The following is a 26113-nucleotide window of genomic DNA, read 5'->3' on the forward strand; positions in this document are numbered from 1 at the left end:
TAATGGAGTCGTTGCTGCAGAATTTTACAGAAATAAATAGGTGTGTTGGAACATGAGACGATTGAAGCTCTAAGGACAAGTGAAGGTGCTGGACAATGTTACAAGGTTAGGGACTGGTATAGGTGCTGGAGAATGTTACAGGAACATGGATTTGGTTTAGTTATTTAGATTGAGTATTGTGCATTTTCTGGCGAATGTTACTGGGATAGGCATGAGAGTAGGTGCTGGCAAATGTTACAGGAATACGGAGTGGATAAACGAGATGACCAATGTGACAGGATAAGCAAGTAGTTGTACTGGTTGGAAATTTAATGGGGTAGGGAGGCAATTAGTTGTTCGATTACGTTACATGGATAAGCAGTGGGTGAAGGCCTGGAGAAGGTTACGCTAACAGAGTGTGATGTAGGTGCTGAAGATTATTACTGTGATAGGGAGGGGTGCAGGTGCTTCAGAGAGTTACAGGAATACGGAGGGACGTAGGTGCTGGAAAAAACTGCAGGGATCGAGAGTGGTGCAGGTGGTGTGTCGACGTGTACAAGGGACCGAGAGGGGTGTTGGTGTTGGAGCATATTACAGTGACAGGGAGTGGGTGAAGGTGCTGGACAATTTACATCAGTAATGAATGATTGCACAGTTTGGCGATCTTACTCTTACAGGGACTGTTAGAGACGTTTACAGGGATCCGTAGGCCTCGAGGAGTTGGATAAAGTAACCGTGGGGAACAATGCAGCGATAGGCAGATGGGTAAGTGCGGGAATTGGTCTTGGTGCTTGACAATTTTACACGTACAGAGAGGTTAGTTGTTGCTGGAGAACTTTCGAGGGATAGGGACGTTTGTTGGTGCTGCAGAATGTTCCACCGACTGCGAGAGGTTCAGAAGCTGGAGAGTCTGACCAAAAGAGAGATGATTGTCATGGCTGGAGGAGGTTACAACGTTAGGGAGTGAGTGGAAGTGCTGGAGAATGTTTTTGGCATAGAGACCGCTCAGGTGTCAGAGAATGATCACGGATAGAGGATGAGATTTGTCGGATTGGACAGGATGACGAGAATAGTCAGCGGATGTAGGTGCTAGTGATTGTTACTGGGATAGAAAGGGGTATAGGTGCTGGAAAAGTTTACAGGAACAGGGGTGGGTGCCGGTGCTGGGGACTGTTACATGACGAGGGAGGGGTGTAGGTGCTGGAGAATGTTAAAAGAATAGGGAGGTGTGTAGATGCTGCAGAGTGTGGCAGGGATATTGAGTGTGTGCGGGGTGCGGCTCGAGATGGTAAAGGGATTGGGAGAGATTTCGGCCCTGGAGAATGTCACAGGGATGGGGACGGGTTTAGGCTTGTAAGAATGTTACAGGGACAGGGAAGATTGCAGGTGCTGGAGGATGTCACAGCGCAAGGGTGGGTTTTGAAGCTCGAGAATGTTACAGGAATACAGAGTGGGGCAGGTGCTGGGAAATATAACCGGGATAGTGAGGGGTGTAGGTGCTGGCGATGTAAACAGGAATAAGGAGGGGTGTTCTTGCTGGAGAATGTTAAAGGGATAGGGATGCGAGCAGGTGCTGGAAAAATTATCAGGGACAGCGAGTTCGTGGCGATGCTGGAGATTGTTATTGTGATTGAGAGTGTGCTTAGAGGCTGGAAAATGTTGCAGGAGTACGAAAACGTGGGCGTGATTGTGAATTCCCAGGTATAGGGATTATGTGCCAGGGCTGAAGAAGTTTATAGGAATACGGAGCGCATGTAGGGGCTAGTAAATTTGGAAATAAGGAGTGGGTGCAGTTGCTTGCCAGAGATAGTGAGGGTTGACAGATCTGGAGAAGCTCACATAGATAGTGAGGGTGTAGGTGCTGGAGAGTTCGCATTATAGGGCGGATGTGAAGGGGCTGGAGAATATCTCGAGCTAGGCATTGGGTGTAGGTGCCCCAGAGTTTTATAGAACTGTCGAGTGAGTATAGACTTTGGAGATGTTAAATGTACACGGAATGGTGTAGGTACTGGTGAATATTCCAGGTAAGGGGAAATGTAGATGCTCGAGAGTGTCACAGTGACAGGGAGGAGGTGAAGGTTATACCAATAGTGAGGGGTACTGTTTGGAAATCGAACATGAATATTGAATGGTTCAGGTGGGGCTGTGCACAGGTTTTGAAGTATGTGACCGGGAAAAGTTGAGATCACGGGGCTGGAGAAGGTTACACGGATATTAAGGGGTGGAGGTGCCAGAGAATGTTACATGGGTCGGAAGTTGCATAGATGCCGAACAATGTAAAAGGGACAAGGGACAAGCGGTGTGTTGGTACAGCGATAGGGAGATTTGTAGGTTGTAGAAAACTTGACAGGGATCTGGCATGAGAGTAGGTGTTTGACATAGTTACACGGGTAGGCCGGAATCAGTTTCCCTGTATTGTAGAAATAGGGAGTGTGTGTACGTTCAGGATAATGTTATCGAGACAGTGATAGAATTGTTGCTGGAGACTGCACGAGTGATAGGGACGTTTGTCGCTGTTGCAGAATGTTTTAGGGAGAAGAAATGGGCGAGAATGATCAAAACGATAAGAGGAATTGTGCGTACTTAAAGGGACTGGAGATGTTACATGGATAGGGCATGGTGCAAGTCCTGGGGAAGTTGAAGGAATGGGGTGTGGTGTAGTTGCTGAAGAAGGTTACAGGGAATTGGAGAGGTGCAGGTACAAGAAAATGTGACCGGAGGAGGGAGGGTCTCGTGGTTGGAGAAGGTTACAAGGATAGGGAGTGGGTGTGGCTGCTGGAGAATGCTTATGTGTAGAATACGGGGTGCGTCGACGCTGGACAGAATAACATGAATAGGCTATGACTATCTGCGCTAGAGAATGTGACATGGATGTGGTGTTAGCACAGGTGCTGGAGAACATTACAGGGATAGGAAGTGGGGAATTGGTACTTTGGAATGTTACAGGAATAGGGAGTGAGTGCAGTGCTAGAGAAGTTTGGAGAGATAGGACATGTGTGAAGGTCCTGGCAATGTGACAGGACGAGGGCGTCTGTTTCGATGCTGGTGATAGCGAGTTCGTGTTTGAGCTTGAGAATTTTACAAGGATAGGGAGTGTGCGCAGTTACTGCGGAATGTTACAGGTTTAGCGAGTTGCTTGAGATGCTGAGGAATCTGGCAGGGATAGGGAGTGGGTGTAGGTTCTGCAAAAAGGTTACAGGGATAGTGAGTGGGCATACGTGCTGAAGAATGTTACATTGATGGGGAGTGGTTGTAGGTGCTCGATATCGTGACGGGGCAATACATGTGTGTGGTATTTAAGATGTTACAGAAATCGGAAGTCGGTGATGGTGCTGGAGAAAGTTATAAGAATAGGGAGTGGGTGCAGGTGCTGGAGATTGTGACTGGAATGGGAGTGGGTGTTGTGCTTGAGAATGTTGCAGGGATAGGGAGTGTCGTGTGGGATGCAGAATAGTACAGGGATGAGGAGTGGTCTAAGTGCTGGAGGATCGTACTGTAACATGGAAGGGTGAAGGTGCTGCAGAATGTGACATGGATAGGGAATGGGTGTCTGTGTTGGAGAATGTTACAGGAATACGGGGGTGCGAAAGGGCTGGAGAATGTTATTGGAAGTGGGAGTGTTTGTCCGTGCTGGACATAACTACAGGGATGCAGAGCGCTGCAGGTGCTAGAGATGTTTACAGGGATAGGAATGATTGTAGATGCAGGAGAATTTTACAGAGAAATGGAGCAGGTTAAGTTCTGGATAATATTACAGTGAAAGGGACGGACGGTAGTGCATAACAATAATATCGGGGTAAGGAGTGGGTGTAACTGCTGGAGAATGTTACATTTACAGCGAGAGGGTGAAGGTTTTGGGCAATAGTATAAGAAGATGGCATGGTTGTAGGGGCTGGAGTTGTTCCAGGGATATCGAGGGTTTTAGGTGCTCGACAATATTGCAGGGATTGGGAGGTGTGTAGATGCATGAGAAGGTTGGAAAGACTGTGAGCCGGTGCAGGTGCTAGAGAATGTTGCAGGAAGAGTGAGTGGGTGTAGGTGATGGACAGTGCGGCCGTGACAGGGATTGGACGTAGGTGCTTGAGAATGTTATAAGAATAGATCGTGTGTACAGATGCTGGAGATGGTTGCAGTTAAAACGAGTGGGTGTGTGTGCTGGAGAATGTTACACGGATTGCGCGGCGTATAGTTTCTGAAACATGTGACAGGGATAGGGATGGTGTGGATGCTGGAGAATGCTACAAAAATAAAGAGTGGGTGTAGTTGCTGGACAATCTTTATCGCGATGGGGAGCGGGTGAAGGCGCTGGACAATGTTACAGGAATAAGGAGTGGGTCTAGAGGCTGGATATGTTATCGGGATAAGGAGGGACGTAGGTGCTGGAAAATGTTACAGAGCTGGGGATGCTGGTGTTTGAGAAGGACACCGGAATAGGGAATGTGTGTATGTGCATGATAGTGTTACGAGGTCGTGATTGGGTGTACGTGCTGGAGAATGTGATACGAATAGGAGTGGGTGTCGGTGCTGGAGAATGTAACAGGGTCGTGGATGGGCATGTTGTTGAATGTGTTTACACGGATAAGCAGTGGATGCTGTTCCTGTATATCGATATGAAGTGGGCCTGTGCTGGAGTAGCTTTCAGGGAAAGAGAGGCTTTCCAGGGCTGGAAAAGGTTACACGGATTGTGAGAGCCTTTAAATGCTAAAGAAAGTGACATACGGAGGTCAGACTGCAGGAGCTCGGGAATGTATCAGAGACAGGGAGTGACGGAGGTGCAGGAGGATTTTAAAGGGGTAGCTGGAGAATGTTCGAGGTATCGGAAATGGATTAGGTATTGCGACATTTTGCATGCTTAAGGAGGGGTGTCGGTGTTGGAGATTGCTACAGGGACAGAGAGTGGTGTTGGTACTGGACAATAATACAAGGATAGGGAGAAGTGTAGATACTGGAGAATGATACAGCGTTGGGAGGGGTGCATGTGCAATAGAATATTCTATGGATTGTAGGATTTAAGTGCTGGAGAATGTTGTATCGATGGGGGTGGGGGTGTGTTTAAGTGTTGGAAAATGTTATAGGGATAAGGATTGTCTGTAGTTGCTGGAGAATGTAACAGGGTTCGGGATTTGGTGTGGGTGCTGGAGAAGGCTACAGAGGCAGGGAGAGGGTGAAGGTGCTGGACAATGTTTGAGGGAGAGGGATGGGTTTAGGTGCTGGCGAATGTTACATGGGTAGGTAATGGTTGGAGGTGCTGAAGTAGATTACAGAGATATAAATGGTTGAACCGACTGGAAGAAATACAACATGGAATTGAACGTGGAGAATTTTACTGACAGAAGTATGGAAAATGGAAGGTGTTAATGACAGAATTTTGGAAGAGTGCAAATTTTGGCCAAAGTTACATAAGTAAGCAGAATTGAAGTCTGGAGGAGATAATCGTGATGTTGCTGGAGGATTTAAATGAAAGAGAAGAGCAAGGCTGGAGATCTGATAGAGATAGGGAGGCCTGTGCATGCGAGAACAGGCGACTGAGATTTTAGCTATTTTCAGGATATAGGGAGCGTTGCCAGAGCTAGAGGTTAAAGAGGTAGGGAGGAATTTTGGGCTGGAGCTAGCTAGATAGAGAAGGGTGTGGGGGCTGAGGTGATGAGATAAATAAATAGTGGTGTGGGACTGGCAAGAGAGATAGCGAGGGGTTAGGGATGTGGAGTTGATTAGAGAGACAGAATTTGGGAGGTTAGTGACAGCTGGAGTTGGTTCTAGTGATAGGGAGGGCTGTAGGTGCTAGAGGTGGTGAGAGAGCTCAGGAGGGGTGTAGCGGCTGGTGTTTACAGAAATGTGAGTGGGTGCGGAGGCTAGAAGAGTTTCGAGAGATAGGGAGGGATTTAGGGAATGCAAGTGTTTAGAGAGACAGACAGAGAGGTTTACGTCTAGAGTGTCATAAGTAGGTGCGTGTTTAGAGAGATAGGGAAAGTTGTTGCGGCTATAGGTTCGGCAGACTGTGATGCAGAGGCTGGAGAAGATTAGAGAAATAATGAGCTGCGACTTGGCTGTACGTGGTTAGAGAGATAGTGATGGCTGAAGGAGATGGAGGATGTTACAGAGTTAGGGAGAGTTTATGTGCTAGAGGATGATGAGCAGATAGGGTAAGCTGGCTGTCTAGAGATATTTACAGAGATAGGAAAAGGTGTAGGCGCTTCAGTAGTTTGAGAGACGCGGATACTTTCGGGGTTGCAGGTGGTTACAGAGGTAGGGTAAGGCGTAGGGGCCAGAAGTGGTGAGAGAGATTGGGTGGGGGAATGGCCAGAATGAGGTCAGTGAGATATGGATGAGTGAAGGGGCTTGAGGTGGTTAGACATATAGGGAGTGTAAAGGAGCTGGAGGAGTTCGGAGAGATAGGTAGTGGTTGCAGGGCTTGGAGGAGTCTGGACAATTATGGAGTACCATAGATTCTGCAGTAATTCACAGCCATAGAGCAGATAATGAGCTGCCGACGGTTATACAGGCAGCGTGGAGTTTCACACTTGGGAGTCGGGTAGAGAGATAGGGAGGGATGCAGGTGCTGGACGAATTTAATCATGATAGATACGTTTGTAGTAACTGATGTAGATTGTGGACATTCAACGATTTTGAGATAAAAATGGATGTAGCAGCTCGAGAAGATGATAGGTAGAGACACAGAGATGCAGGTGGACAGTTTTCAAAAACTGAGTTAGGTAATGACTTAATTCAGAATACAGTGTAGAAGACTGTGGAATATACACTGGAGGAACGGAATGAACGAGGCCTTCTCGGGTGCAATCAAAAGACCAAAGAGTCAGTAACACACAACACAGGGAATGCCCTCGGCTGACTGGATCCAAAGTAAAAAGCCTTGTGGACCCTGCAAAGTCATCCTTCTATACGCCTTGGGGCTGGTCCAGAATTGGGAGACGTGTCCTATAGGTCTAGTTCACTCAGTTCATTTTCGTGCCTCTGCACTGGATGACGATATGACGGGTAGAAAGAAAACGATTGGGGTTGGTTCAGAGCAGCCATCTTAGCTCCAGAACAGATCTGCGGCAGTTTTCCCGGGGAAGAGTTTATGGGTGAGCCTGTGGATCCGAAATGGAAAGGTTAGGTATCTTACTCCTCAGGAATGACAGTGTTGTTCTCTCAATCGACATAGACGACTGGTGGTAGTTTAACTGGACAGTCATCAAGCCTCAAATAAGGGAGAGGTTGAGTGGGACAGTTGTTTACAGTCACCTCAGCCAGTACGGAAATTTAAATAACACTGTCGGCATTAATCTGCATTGCAAACTAGCTATCCAACTGATTGAGCTAACCGAGTTACGCACTTCGCTGCTTAGTGTAGAACTTTGATTATTAATCTGTTATGATATGTTGCAACATGGTTTTGAAGCAGGTGGAACTTGAAGCAAGCTTCCTCGCTCAGATAGAGGGACACTTTCAAAAATTCCTTGCACGTAATAATAAATAGTTCTTGTGTTTGGTAATCCATCATCTCAAAACCACTTGCTGTGATTTGTGCATTGTTTTCATCATGTTGAGTCATGAAAATAAACTGAATAGCTGGGTGAACGTTTTAGTTATTGAACAATCGAAAAGTAGGGACTATTCGAGGATGACTGTCCTTCAGTAAAGATACTTTGCTGTTAAGATTAGATTAGATTCCCTAAAGTGCGGAAACAGGCCCTTCGGCCCTACTAGTCCACACTGACCCTCTGAAGAGTAACCGACCTAGACTCATTTCCCTCTGACGAATGAAAACTGGGTTTTATTTAGAAAAGATTTGTTTATGGTCAGAACAATTCTGAAACAAACTACATCGATATTTACAGCTCAAGCCGCACACAAAGGCATTGAGCTAACATTATGCTGACATCAACGGAGCTGCACAATTCCACGTGGATTCTAATGTTGTTTATCTGACATACACTGGATATGGTTTATGAAGGATTCAACGCAAAATACCACGTGCTGCTGATATCCATCGTACCCATTACACATTCATTCAGTAATCGGTCTAATGTGCAGAATTATTGACTTTAGGTGGCATATCAGAAGAAATAATCTTGCAGGACATGCTTGCTGTCAGATGATTCTTACGAATTTTGAACTGCGTTTGGACTAGCACCAACTCTATGCTAATCCATTAGCCAGTCTGCGCCAAACATATCCCTGCTGTTCAGGTATGTCTCCAACTGATCTGTTGTGACAGAATGCGTGAATAACTGTCTGGTTAAGTACGGAAGCAGGCCGGGCAGATTTTGGAGATGGTCAGGGTTTTGCTGACAGTGGTGAGACCGAGGAGCACTGTATCTGATTTCAAGCATTTTTCAAAAATACTGTTTAACAGCTTTGCTGACTGCAAGATGGTGTGCTCACTGACCTCAACATGAATAAGGTATTTTGAACTGTCACTGCATTGTATAATATTTCACTTTGTACTCTGGTAATTTAATTAGTGTTCACTTCAACAATTATTAACTGAAAATTAATGCTGTTTAGTTTACTTTAAATTTGTAACAAAAAAGTGATATTAACTCTTCATTGAACAATACGTTAAAGTGAAATGCCAAATATTTCCCACAGAACTAATCAAGCAAAAGTCAGACAGTGTCCGTAAAAGAGGATTCTGTTAAAAGAGTTATGTCCCAGGCAACATGATCATCCTCCCTGGTGGGTTCTGTCCCACTGACAAATCAGAGCCAGGCAGAGAGGGTCTGCTCCTTGATATAGCGTCTATATAGGACTCAGCAGTGATGCTGGATCCTGTGGCTGCGAGACTGCTCTGTGGTAGTTTATGAGGAAATCAACAAAAGGGAAATATATAATTGGGCTCATCATCATCAATCTACCTACTGTAACTACACTTCTTCATTTAATATACCAGTAGGAATGGCCACAGGACGGATTTTGTGGGGAGGATTTGCCATCTGAACATTGTTAGAACCTCCCAACTTGTCAATGAGCAACCTACGTTCTGAATGGGAGAGACTTCAAACAGAACGAGCAATTAATGACGATGCGCACATGAGGTCCAGCGGGCCATGGGCAGCAATAAAATCATACTCTGCACGACTCATTCAGACGGCAACCTCATGGCGCGATATACCTCCTACTGTAGAGTAACTATCAAGCCAGAGATGCTCCAAGGTTCAATGAAAAGTGCAGAACGACTTCTCAGTAGCAAAACCGAGCAGGCCCAGAGATAAGGGGCCAAGCTGGATAAGCTGTTGTCTTCAACTTCAAAACAGGACGACTTGCATGCTTCACAACATAAGCAGCAAGTCATGGACAGCGCTCAGTGATCCCACCATCAATCGTTCAGATCGATCATTGCGGTCCTGCCATATTTATTAATAAAAGATGGGATACAATGAAAGACAACATTGGAAGTGGAGGCTGTTCTCCAATAACGAAATCCGCAGTTTTCGGGGAGTGCAGCACACCAGAAGCGCTGGACAGATGATCCATTTCAGACTTCATCAATGGGCCCCAGATCAGAAACACCAATACTCAGTCAATTTGATTCACTCGACACACCATAGGAAACGTCTCAAAACACTGGAAACAGTGACTCAAGTCAAGAGCTCGCCATATTTCCAACCACGCTGTTCTAATCCAGCAAGAGCACCGACATGTACCAAACATGTGATAACTTGCCCACGTATTTCCTGTACAGAAAAAAAAAAACACGGCACTTGCATTGCAGCGAATCACTGAGACATCGGTGTAAATGTGAAGGAACCTGGAAATAATCATGTGATCGATCAACAATAACGTATTCATTAACGCTCAGTCCCCCCCGCCCCCCCCCCCCCTCCCCACCAAGCTCAGTCAACTCCTGACACCATTTTAACCATAGTTGAAAATAGGGAAATTCCAAAGCGGCAATGAGACTAATTACTCTGAACATCATGACACCAAATAACAATGGTTAAATGGTGCCTGGGTAAAATTGTAGGAGCCTGATTCAAATTGTAGTTCATCAGAATCTAGGGGGATCATTCTCCGGGTTGGAATACTCAGCAGCAAGAAAGCTGATCGTTTTCAATGTGGGTAAACCGAACCCCAGAAGAATTCTGCAGCTCTTTCGCAGGAAAGAGAGTGTCTGACGCTCAAATATCTTCAGCTATGACACTCTCTCCATCTTAAAGATCGACTTAGGAATGTTCTCTGATTATACCATTCCTGAAATAGGCCATATTCATGCAATAAGACTACGAAAATATCCAGATTATTTTTATTCTGACAAATATCGAGTAATTCTCAAGACAACACTTTCAATAGGAGTAGGGATAACCCTAGTAACTATAGGCCGGTGAGTCTCACTTCTGTTGTGGGCAAAATCTTAGAGAGAATTGTAAGGGATAGGATTTATGCACATCTGGATAGGAATAATGTGATCAAGGATAGTCAGCATGGTTTTGTGAAGGGCAGGTCGTGCCTCAGAAACCTTATTGAATTCTTCGAGAAGGTGACGAAGGAGGTGGACGAGGGGAAAGCAGTCGATGTGGTGTACATGGATTTTAGTAAGGCGTTTGATAAGGTTCCCCATGGTAGATTACTGCAAAAAATACGAAGGTATGGCATTGAGGGTGAGTTGGATGTTTGGATTAGGAGTTGGCTGGCCAGAAGAAGACAGAGGGTAGTAGTTGATGGCAAAGGTTCATCTTGGAGTGCCGTCACTAGCGGTGTTCCGCAAGGATCTGTTTAAGGACCATTGCTGTTTGTCATTTTTATAAATGACCTGGAGGAGGGGTTAGAAGGTTGGGTGAGCAAGTTTGCGGATGATACAAAAGTCGGCGGAGTTGTAGACAGTGAGGAAGGACGACGCAGGTTACAGCGGGATATAGATAAGCTGCAGAACTGGGCAAAAAGGTGGCAAATGGAGTTCAATGTAGCTTAGTGTGCGGTGATTCACTATGGTAAGAATAACAAAAAGATGGGGTACTGGGCTATTGGACGGATACTTGGTAGTGTGGATGAGCAGAGGGATTTTGGTGTCCATATACACAGATCTTTGAAAGTTGCCAACCAGGTAAATAGTGTGGTGAAGAAGGCATATGGCGTACTGGCTTTTATTGGTAGAGGAATTGAGTTCCTGAGTACTGAGGTCATGTGTGCAGTTGTATAAGACTCTGGTGCGGCCGCATCTGGAGTATTGTGTGCAGTTTTGGTCGCCATACTATAGGAAGGATGTGGAGGCACGGGAACGGGTGCAGAGGAGGTTTACAAGGATGTTGCCTGGTATGGTAGAAAGATCGTATGAGGAAAGGCTGAGGCACTTGGGGTTGTTTTCATTGGAGAAAAGAAGGTTTAGGGGTGACTTGATAGAGGTGTACAAGATCATTAAGGGTTTAGATAGGGTCGACAGTGAGAATCTTTTTCCACGTATGGAGTCAGCTATTACAAGGAGGCATAGCTTTAAATTAAGGTGGGGGGGGTGTAGGTATAGGACAGATGTTATGGGTAGGTTCTTTACTCAGCGAGTCGTGAGTTCATGGAATGCCCTGCCAGTAGCAGTGGTGGACTCTCCCTCATTATGGGCATTTAAGCGGGCATTGGATAGGCATATGGAGGATAGTGGGCTAGTGTAGGTTAGGTGGGCTTGGATCGGCGCAACATCGAGGGCCGAAGGGCCTGTACTGCGCTGTATTCTTCTATGTTCTATGTTCTAATAAAGAATACTATAAAGAATCAAATCATTTCTCATTGGTTTTCAAAAATATTACCATCACTGACGTCTGAATGTAGTATTAATCAACATCCGGTATCCTACCAAGATCACAAATTGCCCTGGCATCGCCATATAAATAACACTGTGTTCAAGAGTAGATCAGTAGCCACGAGTTCGGCAGTGAGTTATTCAGCTGCTGACTCCCCAAAGCCTTTGATAAATTGCATTCCAGGAATAACCCAGGACAAAAGCAGCAGATGTAATTGTTGTTCCTTTCACGAACATCAATTCCCTCAGTGATAGCAGTCCACACCATCTACAAGATTCACTGCGCCCGCACCTTCTAAACCCACTGACATCCAGAAGAAAAAAAGGCAGCAGGCTCTTTGCAGAAAACAGTAAACTCATTCTTCATTCATTCAGATAAACATATGTTTGCTCATGAGTTTATATTTTTCAATTCCTCTGATCACAAAATCAGTCAAATGCAGCAAGACCTGGACAACAGTCAGGCCTGGCCTAACAAGTGACAAGTAAAGTTTGTGCCACCACAATAGTAGACAATGACTACCATAAAGCATCTCATCTTTCCCATTCACCATCCAAAGATTTTACCATTTCTGAGTCCATTGACACTAGCATTCGCAGGTTAATTCAAGATGGAACAACTAAGATGGTAAGAAAATCAGATCAGAAGATATGAATCCTGCACCAAGTAACTTTTCTTCTGTCGTGCTCAACTCGAAACATTATCTCCGACGTTTGAAGTCAGGAATGTGATGGAATAATCTCCACTTGTGTGAATGAGTTCGGCTCCAACAGTACTCAAACAATTTGAACGATAAATGACGATGCAGCCGACTTGATTGGTACCCATCCACAATCACTCCCTCCCTCCATTACCGTCACTCAGCAACAGGTGTGAATGCCATGGCATTCCTTAGGCAGCACGTTCCACTCTCATTACTACTACCATCTGGAAGTTAAAGGATAGTATTTAGGGAACAGTGATCAATTTAATTTGATTCGAACTTAAAGATTGTAAGGGACAAATGTAGAACAAGAAATGGAGTCTTAGTATGGACCTGCCTAATTTCATCAAGCTGAAATTAGATTTCATTCAAGGGAAAAGGAAACAAGAACCAGAAGATCAATCAGAATAAGAGTAGTGGCAGGCATTCTGAGAAGGGATTAAATTTGTTCCCAGAAAATCTGTTCTCACAAAGTAAAAATTGTCGTGCGGCTGAACCCAGAGCTCACCGGATGTCCATAAACACAGAGCGAGAACAGAAAAGCTTATATCAGACAGTGGGAACTCAATGCAACAGAAAGCTGAGCGGTGTGAGAAATGTGGAGGGGTGAAATCCAAAAAGAAATGAGAAAACAAACAGGATGAGTTAAATGATGATTGCAAGAAACAAAAAGCAACCTTCAGCAGATTTATTTTTTAATACTGAGAACACTTAACACTAATTAGTTCTTGGGTGTGGTAACTTGACTCATTTCAAAACCCCTTACTCTCATTTGTTCACTGTTTGCATCATATTGAGTCATAAACGTAAACCGAATAAATGTGTGATATTGGTGTCTATTGAACAATTCAAAATTAGGGATCTTGTGTAAAGAAACTTTGCTGTTAATTATCAGAACAATTCTACAAATAATACTACTCAGACATTTCCAGCTCAGTCACACACAACGAGTTTGGGTTAGGACCATGCTGACAACAATACGGTTCCACAATTCTGCTTCAATTCTGATGTTGTGAAACTGACAAACACTAGATATTTTTTTCGAAGGAGACAACGTAATTACCAAATGCTGCAGATATCCGTCACATTCATAACACATTCATTCAGGATCGGGTTCAATGTGCAGAATTAAAGTTCAAGTGGCATACCAGAAGAGATAAACTTGCAGGACATGTTTGCTGTCAGATGAGATTTTACAAATTTTGTACTGCGTTTAGACCAACATGCAGCCCTATGCTAGTCCTTTGGCGAGTCCACCCTACACATATCTTTGATGTTCAGGTATGTCTCGAACTTGTTTGTTGTGACAAATACGTGAATAACAGTCCAGTTCTCGTTCGGAAGCTCTCCGAGTAGATTTTGAAGATGATCAGTGTTTTAGAGACAGTGGTGAGGCCGATGAGCACTGTGTCTCAATTCAACCATTTTACAAAGTCATTTTCAACAGTTTTGCTGACGACAAGATGGTGCGTTCACTGACCTGAACATGAATCAGCTGTTTACTACAGTCACTGAATTGTGCAATGTTTCCTTTTGTACTCTGGTAGTTTAAGTAATGTTTATTTCAATAATTTTTAACTGAAGGATAATGTTGTTTGGTTTGTCTTATAATTTTTAAGAAATAAAGTGATATTAACTCTTCATTGAACAGTATTCAAAAGTAAACTGCCACATATTTCACAGACACTAATCAAGCAAAATGCAGACAGTAACAGTAAAACAGGATTCGGTGAGCAGGGCTATGTATCAAGCAGCATCAACATCCTCTCTGGCAAGTTCTGTCCGACTGACAAGACACAACCAGGCAGAGGGGGGCAGATCCTTGAGAACAGTCAATATAGTACTCAGCATTGATGCTTGATCCTGTGGCTGCTCGACTGCTCTCTGACAGGTTATGAGGAAATCAATAAATGGAAGCATATAATTGAGCTCATCGTCATCAATCTGCCTGCTGCAAATACACTTCTCCATTTAATGTATCGGTAAGAATCGGATTCAAAATTGGCTGGATGGTAGGAAGCAGAGGGTTTTGGTTGCAGTTGCTTCATGGGCTGAAGTCCTGTGACTAGTTTGCCACAGTTGTCAGTGCTGGGAACTTTCCCTTTTGTTATTTAAAGAAGTGATCTGGGTGAGAATATACAAGGCATGATAAGTATATTTTCAAATAATTCAAAATTAGGAGGCATCATTGATATCGAGGAGGCTTATCAAAAAAATCGGAGGGTTCTTGATCAGATGCGGAAGCTCGGAGTGCAGATGCTGGCGTGTCAGCATTGTAAAGCGTGGGGTTGAAGAAAGCACAACAGGTCAAGCAACATCCGAGGAGCAAGAGAGTCGATGTTTTGAGGGCAAATCCAGGACTTATATGTAAATCGTCAACTCTCCTGCTCCTTGGATGCTTCCTGACATGCTGTGTATTTTACGGACCACGCTTCCCGACATTTTATCAGGTGGAGAAGTGGGCTGATGATTCGTGAATGCAATTCAAAAATACAAGTAAGCGTGAAGTTTTACACATTGGAGAATCAAACCAATGTGAGACTTATGGAGGGAATTGTCAATTTTTACAGGGTTTTTGGGATCAGACAGTCCGAGTACAGGTGCATCGTTCTTTGAAAATGGCGTCACAGGTAGATAAGGTCGTGAAGAAGCTGTTTAGCATGCTGGTCTTTAACGTTGAAGGCAGTGAATATAGGAGTTTGGAAGTTATGTTACAACTGCATATGTCGTTGGTGAGGCCGCAATTGCAGTATTGTGTTCTGAATTGGTTACCCTGTTTTAAGAAATACACTGTTCAACCGGAAAGAGTGTGATAAACATTTACATGGATGCTGCCATGATTAGTAGGCCTGAGTTAGAGGGAGTGTTCACCAGGATAGCACTTTATTCCTGGAACCAAATGAGAATGAAGGGTTACCTTATTGAGGTGTATTAAATAATGAGAGGTATGGACAATTTGAACTCATATCGACGTTTTACCCAGGATGGCGAGTTTAAAACTAGAGGGCTCAGGTTTAAGATGAGTGGGGAAAATTTTAAGAAGGTCTTGTGGGGCAAATTTATCAAGCAGAGAGTGGAACGTAAGTCGAATGGAATGACGGAAAATAAGTAGTTGATCCAGGTATAACAACATCACTTCAAAAATACAAGGGTTTCTAGCTTTTGAACACTGGGTGTTGTAATTTAAATAGGGACCACATTATAAATAGCTGAGTGGGCACCATTGTCAGTCTGGAGCAGTTTGCGCCAAAGCGACTATTTCCATGCTGTATTATTCTGTAAGTCTATGACTCGAAATCAATCAAAGGTAAAAGCGACAACTAATCAGAACAAAACACTCTTTGACTTCAAAGCCAAGGTAGTGAACAAGATATAGCACTGGCATGTAGTTCAGGACTAAACACAGCAATAGTTTGGAAGGTTTCAGTTGAATATGACATAAATGACTCACACCAGAATCATTCTCACCAGGTAATGTGTGATACGTTTTGAGAGGCAACGATGTCCACTGTTCAGAATGACAATCTCCACTTACTTAACTGAATCTGAAAGAAAATGCCTGGTGAAAATAGCTTCAAATCTAAGGGAAAATAACTTTTTAGATTTAATGCAGGTCCATTGTCTTACAAGAGTTGATTTGATACGAATTGGGATCAGTTGTCGGAGGATCATTTTAAGTCCAGGGTAAAGGGTTAGCATTTAAAATATGAGCGAGACAGAGTACGATTGAGCATTTAACAGCCTCCTTTACAAAATGTTTAATTTTCAATAAATTGTTATGTGTGGCATCACAAAAGGTTCAAGGATTGCTCACGTGTGTACTTCCTCAGTATTTGTCCTTCCCTTTGTTACTGAAGTGAGGTGTGATGAAAATGAACTTCCAAGTGATATCAAAAGATAGACCAGAGATTATTAGTTGTCTAATCATATCGGTTCGTTCAGGTGATAAAGTGAAGTGCAGCATCAAGTTCACAAAGGCATGGGGTGTATCTAAACATCTCGTGCGCGATTGCTCAGTGTATTTTGCCCTGTGAAATGCTATGCTCAACGGTTGTACTGTGGCAGATCCATTATTATGATTTCCCATCGTCTTTCTTTTTCATTGCACCTGTTTCTACTGTTATTCAGCAACGAATATTTTGTCTCATCCACTGTTAATTTAAATGTTGAGAGATTTCTGGTTACATGTTGTCAATGTCTAAGTCAAAATGTTAAAGCACGTCAACGGCAACGTTATTGCTCACAACAACTGCTGCTCACCTCTCACCTCTGCTTAAAAAATGCCTCACGACTGAACAGAGGAACTTTTATATGTAAGAGAGAATGTTGATTTTGGAAAGATGAACTATTGTACTGATCCTGGCTGGTGTTATGTGATAATTTTGGTATGGTTTTAACTCCATTGCATCCATTTGTTTCATTTTCTTTTTGCTGAACCCTGATTTATCGGCATTTATTATTTAGTAGTCACATCTGTAAGTCCCAGTGAGGTGGGCAACTCAAAGTCTACTGTAATTCCATAGAAATGGAGTACCAGAGAAGATCTGTGACTTTGATCTTCAACATATCCGGCAGTTACATTCTTCTGTGGTTAGTATATTTCATAGGTTTCTTGTATTAATACACAACAGTAGTAAATATTAGGGATTGTAGCCACTCTGTATTCAGAGTACACATAGTTACGTTCATGTTGCGCAATCTAAGTTGCTGCACGAACACACTTACTCATGATATGAGTCCGCCCAGATTCAGAAAGCAGCTCAAAAGTGCAATTTAATATACGTTAAAATCAGTGTTTTGCCTAATTAAGAATTAGGACAACAGACAGCAGCAGAGAAAATGCCCTCGTGCTTTTATTCCAATCCCATTAACTGCATGACAGATTCTGAATTAAATACATGGTAAAGAAATTTGCCCAGCTATCAAGTATGTTGGATGACATTTGAATGCTCATCCCGCCTTTCAAATAAAAGCTCCAGTAACGTTGCTGTACATGAATTCCATTTCGAAAACCCACACTACGTCTTTGTAACAAAGCTGCATGTTTTAATAGAGTCATAGAGATGTACAGCACGGAAACAGAACCTTCGGTCCAAACACTTCATGCTGACCAGATATCCAAACTCAATTTAATTCCACCTGCTAGTACCCGGCCCATATTCCTTCAAGCCTTTCATTTTCATATTCCTATCCAGTGCCTTGGAAATGTTGCAATTGTACTAACCTCAACCATTTCCTCTGGCAGCTCATTCCAGATTCGTGGCACACTTTGCATGATAAAGTTGCACCTTAAGTATCTTTTACATCTTTCCCCTCTCACATTAAGACTTTTCCCTCTAGTTCTGGACGCCCGAACTCCAGCAAAAACACTTTGTCTTTTTAAACTATCCATGTCCTTCATGATCGGGTAAACCTCTTAAACCTCAGCCTTCGACACTCGAAGGAGGCATGATTACACAGTGGTTAACACTGCTGCCTCACAGCAACTGTCTGTGTGGAGTTTGCACAAGGCGTGGGTTTCCTCCCACAGTCCAAAAATGCACAGGTTAGTTGAATTGGCCACGCTAAATTGACCGTAGTGTTAGGTGACGGGTTAAATGTAGCGGAGTGGGTCTGGGTGGGTTGCTCATCAGAGGGTCGATGTGGAATTGTTGTGCTGAAGGTCTTGTTTCCACACTATAAGTCATCTAATCTAAAAAACAGCCCCAGCCTGTTCAGCATCTCCCTATAGCTCAAATCCTCCAACCCTGGCAACATCCTTTTAAATCTTTTCTGAACCCTTTGAGGTTTTTTAAGATCCTTCCGATAGAAAGGAGACAAGAATTGCACGCACTATTCCAACAGTTGCCGAACCAATGTCCTGTGCAACTGCAACATGACCTCCGAACCCCTGTAGTCAATACTCAGATTGATACAGGAAAGCATACCAAATGCCTTCATCACTGTCCTGTCTACCTGCGAATCCAAATTCAATGAGCTACAAACCCACACTCCAAGGTCTCTAAATTTAGTAACATTCCCTATTACCTTACCATTAAGTGTTTAGGTCCGACTAAGATTTGCTTTCCCAAAATGGGTGACACGAAGGCTCAGTGGATAAACACTGCTGCCTCACACACCACGGTCCCTCAGGTGACTGTGTGGAGTTTGCACATTCTCCCTGTGTCTGCGTGGGTTTCCTCCGGGTACTCCAGATTCTTCCCACAGTGCAGGTCAGGAGAAGTGGCCATGCTAAATTGCCTATCGTTTTCGGGGCATTAGTCAAAGGGAAATTGGTCTGAGAGGGTCCCTGTTCGGAGGGTCAGTGTGGACAGCTTGTGTTGAAGGACCATTTTCCACACTAGAATCTCAAAAAAATGCAGAACTTCGCATTTATCTGAATTAAATTCCATCTGCCACTTCTCAGCCCACTGGCCCAGCTGAGCAAGGTCCCGTTGAAATCTGAGATAACCTTCATCGCTGTCCACTATAACTCTAATTTTCGTGTCTTCTGCAAGTTTACAAACTCTTACACTCACATCCAATTACTTATATAAATGACGAAATGTAGTGGACCCAGCACCGACCCTTGGTGAACTCTACATGTGACAGGTATCAGTACTGATATGTCTTGTTTTTAGAGTTTGTTAAACTATCTGATTTGTAATTTCCGGTCTTAACGTTATAACCTTCTTCTACTTGCAACTCCAATATTCAAAATCTTCTGGCAAAAACTCAGCGTCTGGATAAAACAAGTTTGTGCCCAGGACATTTTACACTCATCTTCTTTTTTCAAAGTTCTTCAATGAGTCTCATGTTAAATAGGTTTCTTGTCAATATTTCACGCACCATTCTACTCAATATGACTTCTCATTAAAGTATCAACATTCATGATACATAATTTTCCTTAAGTCACCATGGCCGCAGTAGCATCTCTCTCTTTCATGAATTGTCGTCTTACAATTCATGCAACACGAAAAATATCGATGACCTTCCTCAGAATCAAATGTTATATCTCAAATGAGACAAAGACGAAGTCACAAAAAGAATAATTCCAGTTCCATTCTCAGCACTAAACCTCACCTTAAGAATAGCTGCATGCTCTTGATAAAATGTAAATGCATTCTGAACAGAAACCCACCAGTAAATTAAAACAAGGTTCTCATTATAACTGAAAATCGAAGTTGATCCTAAAGCCAGCCGTAACACTAATTAAAACCCACCCCCTAAATCTAATGTTGAATTTGATTGCAAAACACGATATAAAGCAGTTATATTTGCGATTTTATCTAATGCCACAACTATAAAAAAAATCAAGGCCTCACTCTCTCCTATTCCTCAAGCTATTGATTAATCTTTATTCAGCTGACACTGTGAATGCTAAATTGGACCAGTAACTATACTGGACTACTAAACATAGTCATAAGCCCATCTCACTCTACAGGTTAATCCATCCCTCTGTCGACCTTGCAGCAAAATTAGTTTTTTTTTTCACAATGCACTATATGGCGAGGTACTGGACCAAGACCATTTAGATTAAACCTGACAATTTCTTCAGTAAGACGATGCCTTGTTTGGTGAAGAGGAGTGGTGTTAACGGTGGAGTGGGGAAAGACTTTCGTGACTGTGCAGCTAAGCTGCAGAAAGTACACCCTGTCAGTGTTTCACTTCCGAAGGAGAAACCAGATTTCACACACAACACCGCCTGCTCCCCTCAACTCCACCGCACATCTCGGATTATTTCACTGTCTCGGGAAACTACGGTGAGTTTTCTGTATTACGACATGAATCATTTGACAGGTTAAACAATTTAGGAGAAGTCCATATGCGTTGAATAATAGAGGGAATAAGGAATGATGCTTGTTATGCAAAGCATTTTATTTTGAAATCTGAAAGGTTTTGGACGAAGGTATAGCCAGAGATATTGGCCGTGATTAAGAAGCTCTTTCGTTTAGCGGCCAAATTATTTCCAGTTTTAACTAGAAAAACTGAGACTCGGTTATTGAAGCAAGAATTCTGCTTACTATTTTTAAAATAACTCCAATAGAGAGAGATGATTCAAAACCTAACGGTCATGTAAGTGGGATCCCGTCACAAGAGTGTGCCTGAAGGACTTAGTCTCAAGGCATATAGAGTCATAGAGATGTTCAGCATGGAAAAAGACCCTTCGGTCCAACCCGTCCATGCCGACCAGATATCCCAACCCAATCTAGTCCCACCTGCCAGAACCCAGCCCATATCCCTCCAAACCCTTGCTATTCATATACCCATCCACATGCCTCTTAAATGTTGCAATCATACCAACCTCCACGACATCCTCTGGGAGCTCATTCCATATACGTACCACCCTCTGCGTGAAAGAGTTGCCCGTTCGGTCTCTTTTATATCTTTCCCCTCTCACCCTAAACCTATGCCCTCTAGTTCTGGACTTCCAGACCCCAGGAAAAGACTTTGTCTATTTACCCTATCCATGCCACTCATGATTTTGTAAACCTCAATAAGATCACCCCTCAGCCTCCGACGCTCCAGGTAAAACAACCACAGTCTCTTCAGCCTCTCCCTATCCATTATTTTGGACGACAGCAGACCAGATCCCAGCCAACCCCGAACCAACTCTTATCCCAAAGTATGTTATGTGGATGGCATAGATCAAAAGCAAGTATAAGACACTGAGTTTCAGATATGATTTAATTCGTCTATAGTGATGCTTTCTGGAAAACATAATTCATCCTTACAACAGAGTATGCAAGAAAAAGAATATCTTATTATATTGACGGCATTAACAAGTCAATGCATTATTTAAACCCTAATTATCAATATTGTCAATCCAGGTATCATCACATAAACACGAATCTTGCAATGGAAATTCGGTAGCACAATTATAGTTCAGCACAGTAGCTGTAGTGCTACGCTGGCTCAGTGGTTAACTCTGCTACTTCGGTAAGTGCTCGGGTCACAAATTCAATTCCACCCCCGGGAAGCTGCAGGTGAGGAGTTTGCACGTTCTCTCTGAGTGCCTTTTGTCCATGTGCCCTGGGTTCCTCCCACAACACAAACATGCACAGGGTAAGTGAATTGGCCATCCTAAATTTACTATATGTTTCGAATACGTTTAAGTACTGGACAATGAGCAAATATAGGACATGAATCCGCATAGGTTATACTTTGGTCTGTCGCTGTGGACTTGTTGGGCTGAAGGGCCTGTTTCCACACTGTGAGGATTCTGATTATAATTCTGTCTTGTCCAGCAGAAAGAAATAACGAAAGAAACATTCTCTGCCTTGTGATCTATAAGAGGACGTCTCAGTGCCTGAGCCGTCACTCTCGCAACAGAGGACGCAGCCATTCAGTTCCAGGAGCCAGCAAACAACATCAACAATGTGAAATCAAGTATATTGATTCTGTGTCAGCGTAATGGTGCTTACTCATGATTATTTTACCTTCCTCGGAAAAAAGCCAACCATGGAAAAGTCCCAGCTGTTTATTAAGTGCCTGCCAGAGGAGACCATTCATCGCGAATGTGACAAGATTCTTTTGCCAGAGAGACAAGTCAGAGCGCCTCCTAAGGGCACCGTGTCCTCACACTATTGCAAGTAGCGTCGTCACAATATTGAGAATATTGATCAATGAAGAATGACGAAAAAAAGGACTGAGAGATTCGTTGATTTTAGGAAAAACAATTGTTTTTCAAATATGTAACTTTCTTGGAAACATTTGCAACATTATTAAAAACAAGACTGTTTTCACTTGAATCTTAAAGTCGGGCTTAGCGATGTAAGTTGGAGATTCAAAAAAATGGCCAGATGTTACACAACACCAAGTTTCACTCCAACAGCTTTATTTGAAACCACAGGTTTTCGATCCGCTATTCCTTTGCCAAGTTCAGGAGAATTCACCATGAGGAAGGGGAAGCTTTTCAAAAGCTATAATTTCAAATAAACCTGCTGAACTGTAGTACGGTGACATGTAACTTCTGACCCTATTCACCCCAATCCAACACCAGCATTTGCCATCTTCACTGTTAGCAAACATGGGCTGCGGGTACGATATTTTTTTTTTCACTTGAGGTGCCGTTAATGCTTTTGAATGGTTGACAATGAGATTTGTAGCTAATATTTGTGCATCTCTTTGGGAATAGGCATATTGTGTTTATAACGTGGACATGAAGTAAAACTCTGCTTAGAATTTAACTGCACTGCTAAGTAGCTCTCATTCAGGATGTCATCATTTTTTGTAGCAGAGAAGCCGTCAGTGTAAATATGGAAATAGGTGAATCCCAACTCAGTACAATAGGGTAAACTACGATGCTTTTCAACTGTTTTAACTCGGGGTAACCTTATGTGACAATTCCAGCAAGAAATTCCCTCTTATCTTTCAGAAAGTGAGACCAAGAAATGTTTTAGTACGGTTGTATGATGTCAATTGTGACGGTTCTATTCCTTTAATAAAGTTATGTTATCCTTGGGTTTCTTTCAAAAGTTGTCATCAAAGCAGAAATGTGGATATGTCGGGAAGCTACTTACAATTATGACATGGGAATGGCCTGTTCGCCCAGCTCAGATATTATTTTTGCAGAATGTTTTAATTTTAGCTGTTAGACAGAAAAACTGTTTGCAGCAGATAACCTGCTACAGTGAAAACAGGTTGAATGTTTCCAAAGATGTTTCTGGCCGGATTCTTCCCTATGAAATCTGTCCTGCCTTTAAAAACATGCTTTGGCATTTACTACTTACCATTTGTCAACTTGGCTGCAAAAAATAGTCCGCTTGTGCAAAGTGAACTACTTGAATGGGCAATGGGCCATGTGTTGCAGCAAACATATCTGTGACTAGGAAATGTCATAGTCTGCAATTACTGAGGCTCAAGTTTCCAGTCCTGGAATAACTGTATGCCATCCATGAGGCTGAGGATGACCGCAACTCACATTTTGTGAATTACAACACCATAGTCATGAGGTTGCCAGTAAATATTGAATGTCCAAGTTGTTCAGAAGTCCCTTTTGATAATCTAGGTCACGAATTCGTTTCTTTGTTTGGAAACTTGAGATCTTGATGACTTATCAGAGGAGTGAAGACTGAACCATACGTTTCACCGCTGAATAGGAAGATAGGAATAAGGAAAAAAAACAGATATTTCCGGAAAGCTAAGCAGGTCTGGCAGCATCTGCAGAAGAAAGTTGGAGTTAATGATGCATGTCAAGTTACACTTCTTCGGAACTAAGACCTGTGTCATTGGATCAATCATTTTGGCTTTTCTTCTGTTTTTGATTACTGACATCCGCAGGTCATTCAGCTTTATTTACAAGTTCGGAAAAATGGTGAACACGGTGAACTGATGGAGGATGCTTCAGATGGGTAACATGGTTGCCATTTCCAATAAATAAACATATCTTTAGAATGCCATGCCAATATCGCTGCTGCCTGGTGGTTTGGACCAGGCTAGATAGCCATAAGAAGGCAGAGAATACAATAGGTGAGTGTCGGATGCTGCCTGAACTTCTGTCCTCTTCCAGCACCACTAATCCTGAATCTGGTCTCCAGCATCTGCACTCATTATTTTTACCCATAAGAAGGCAGCCCAGACCCGAACATTTCCGTTTGACTCAGGTACATGTATGGTGGATATCGCAGGAGTGATGCATCTGGTTAAACCACTCGTCTTCCGATAAATCAGAACTTATTTACACACCACCGAAGGAAACACAAGCAAAGTAGAACAGAATATAGAATAACAACTATTCGATAACCCAATCGACATTAGATTCCCCGCTATTTAAAGCTGTTCCAGTTTCCTACAACATCCCCAAAAATGCATCTCTTGGTGTAAAATGAAAGGTGTATTCAACTACAGGTTCTTACTGGAGAGATGTGAGTGAGAGGGAGGATCACCCCGTTTTCATTTACTGAAGCGTGGGAACTCTTTTCCACATCAGCAGTTTCTCTCGATCTCAAGCTAAAACCAAAAAAACAAACTAGAAAATACCCGACCGGGAGAACTAGCCATTCTCCTTTCATTATACAAAGATTATTTAAAAATAAAACTAAAAATGTCTTCTGCCTGATTGTTTCCTTAGGCAATATCAGTTAAATCCTAAATCCATACATTTTCAGACCCTTTTTCCTTTACAACACCTCCTGGAAAAGAATCAAGGACAATGAAACTTTGCTGAACGACCAACATTGTCATACATAATCAAGGATGTCAGAGAATAGCTGCAGAAAATTATCCACGAGGAAGAACAAAAGACAGAGATAGTTCTTCTTTCCTGCACCAAAGAGCTGCGCAGGAAGTGTGTTGTGGTTCAGACATCGGATTTCCAGCAGCGAGAATGAATGACTGATTCACCACTATGAGCTGAGTCAAAAGCGAATTTAGGAGCGAATGGGCGACTCAGACAACAAGTCTAGTGATTGTGTGAATGTCTTTTTGGAATTCATCCTGAGTAAGTTCCCGCTCAGCTCAATGAATCACAAAATAATGTAGTTGAGATGTTCATGCTCGATTATCTTTTACAGTCAGCCTCAGTCCGAATGTTTGGACTCGATTAGCCAACACACCATCAGATTGGGCTTGAACTCCCCCCAACAACCCATCGCCCGATTCGTGGAAAGAAATAAAGAAAGACAAGTAATATCAGATTAGTGGCAATGAAATGGAAACAAACAAACTAATTATTTCTGAAAATGCATTCATAACCTATAGGATGTTTGCCAAAGTATGAAATAAATTATTTACCTTTTAAAAAACACATATGCCGACTTTGCTCTAATTACCTTAACCTTTTTGCATCAGACAATTAAGCGAGGATGAGTCTAACTTTGCCTTTGCCTGATCAACGTTCGTCCCAAATGAACGACGATACCATGTTGTGGGTCACTTTTCATTGTTTATTTGTCCGGTTCATTCTCTGAATATCGATTGAATGGGATGAATTATTTTCATTTTTCGAATATCTGATTGCGCATGCCATTATATTTGTTGCTGATGTTTACCTTTCACTTGACTATTATTCATTGGGAGCAGCACTTCAACATACTTTATCCTCCAATGTCATTCTCCTCAGTTTTATTCCTCACCCAACTTAAAAGGAATGCTAACACATCGCTCGTCCTCCTTCTCCGTTCCTGCAGTTCCTCATCTGGACAACTTGTTACATTGTAAGCATTTAATGTTGATGCTCCATCACTTAGATTTAAATATCAACATAATTACTTTTATAATTGGATATTTCGCAGCATACTTAAGCTGGTCTCTGAAATTCTTTTGTGTTACCACATAAATAAATGCATTTGTGCAACAACTTGAGTTTCGAAGCATATATGCGACTTGTTCAAAGAGATCAAAAGCGTAGTCATCCAAATGATAAGCGACATAAAAGAAATATAAAATATACATCAGCCAGAGAAGTAGGAAGCAGCCTGATATGGAAAACAGTAAAATGACAGAGTTCTTTCTGCTCTCTATTTCTGGATCATTCTCTGTGTTCCTCTGATCCCTGAGTCCCTTCCTCACGTTAATGGTATGGAAGATGTGTCGCACTGTAAGAATGTTGAGCAAGAGAAGAAAAGCGAATGGTAAAATTGGTGTTAAGAATTTTTCAGAATATCGGAAACTAATCCATTGAGGTTCATCAAAATAACTGTCCCTCGTAGTACAGTACCATGGAACATTGTTGTAATACCTTCCAGGTTCAAATCGAAAATAAATAGGAATGTTC

General features: G+C 42.7%; 1 long non-coding RNA gene across 2 annotated transcripts; it reads left to right on the top strand.

The window, feature by feature from the left end:
* The first annotated feature begins 19695 nt into the window (after positions 1-19695).
* On the top strand, positions 19696-25146 carry LOC122552128 (uncharacterized). 2 transcript variants are annotated; one of them, XR_015752028.1, is made up of 3 exons: positions 19696-20159; positions 21228-21336; positions 21645-25146. It is a non-coding gene; the product is annotated as an uncharacterized LOC122552128 (long non-coding RNA). The 2 variants fall into 2 exon arrangements; XR_015752027.1 differs by having other exon boundaries at positions 21648-25146.
* The last annotated feature ends 967 nt before the right edge of the window (positions 25147-26113 follow it).

This window comes from Chiloscyllium plagiosum, unplaced genomic scaffold, assembly GCF_037043375.1.
Source record: "Chiloscyllium plagiosum isolate Xiang-an unplaced genomic scaffold, Cpla_swu_hap1 HiC_scaffold_29, whole genome shotgun sequence".
Classification (NCBI taxonomy): Eukaryota; Metazoa; Chordata; class Chondrichthyes; order Orectolobiformes; family Hemiscylliidae; genus Chiloscyllium; species Chiloscyllium plagiosum.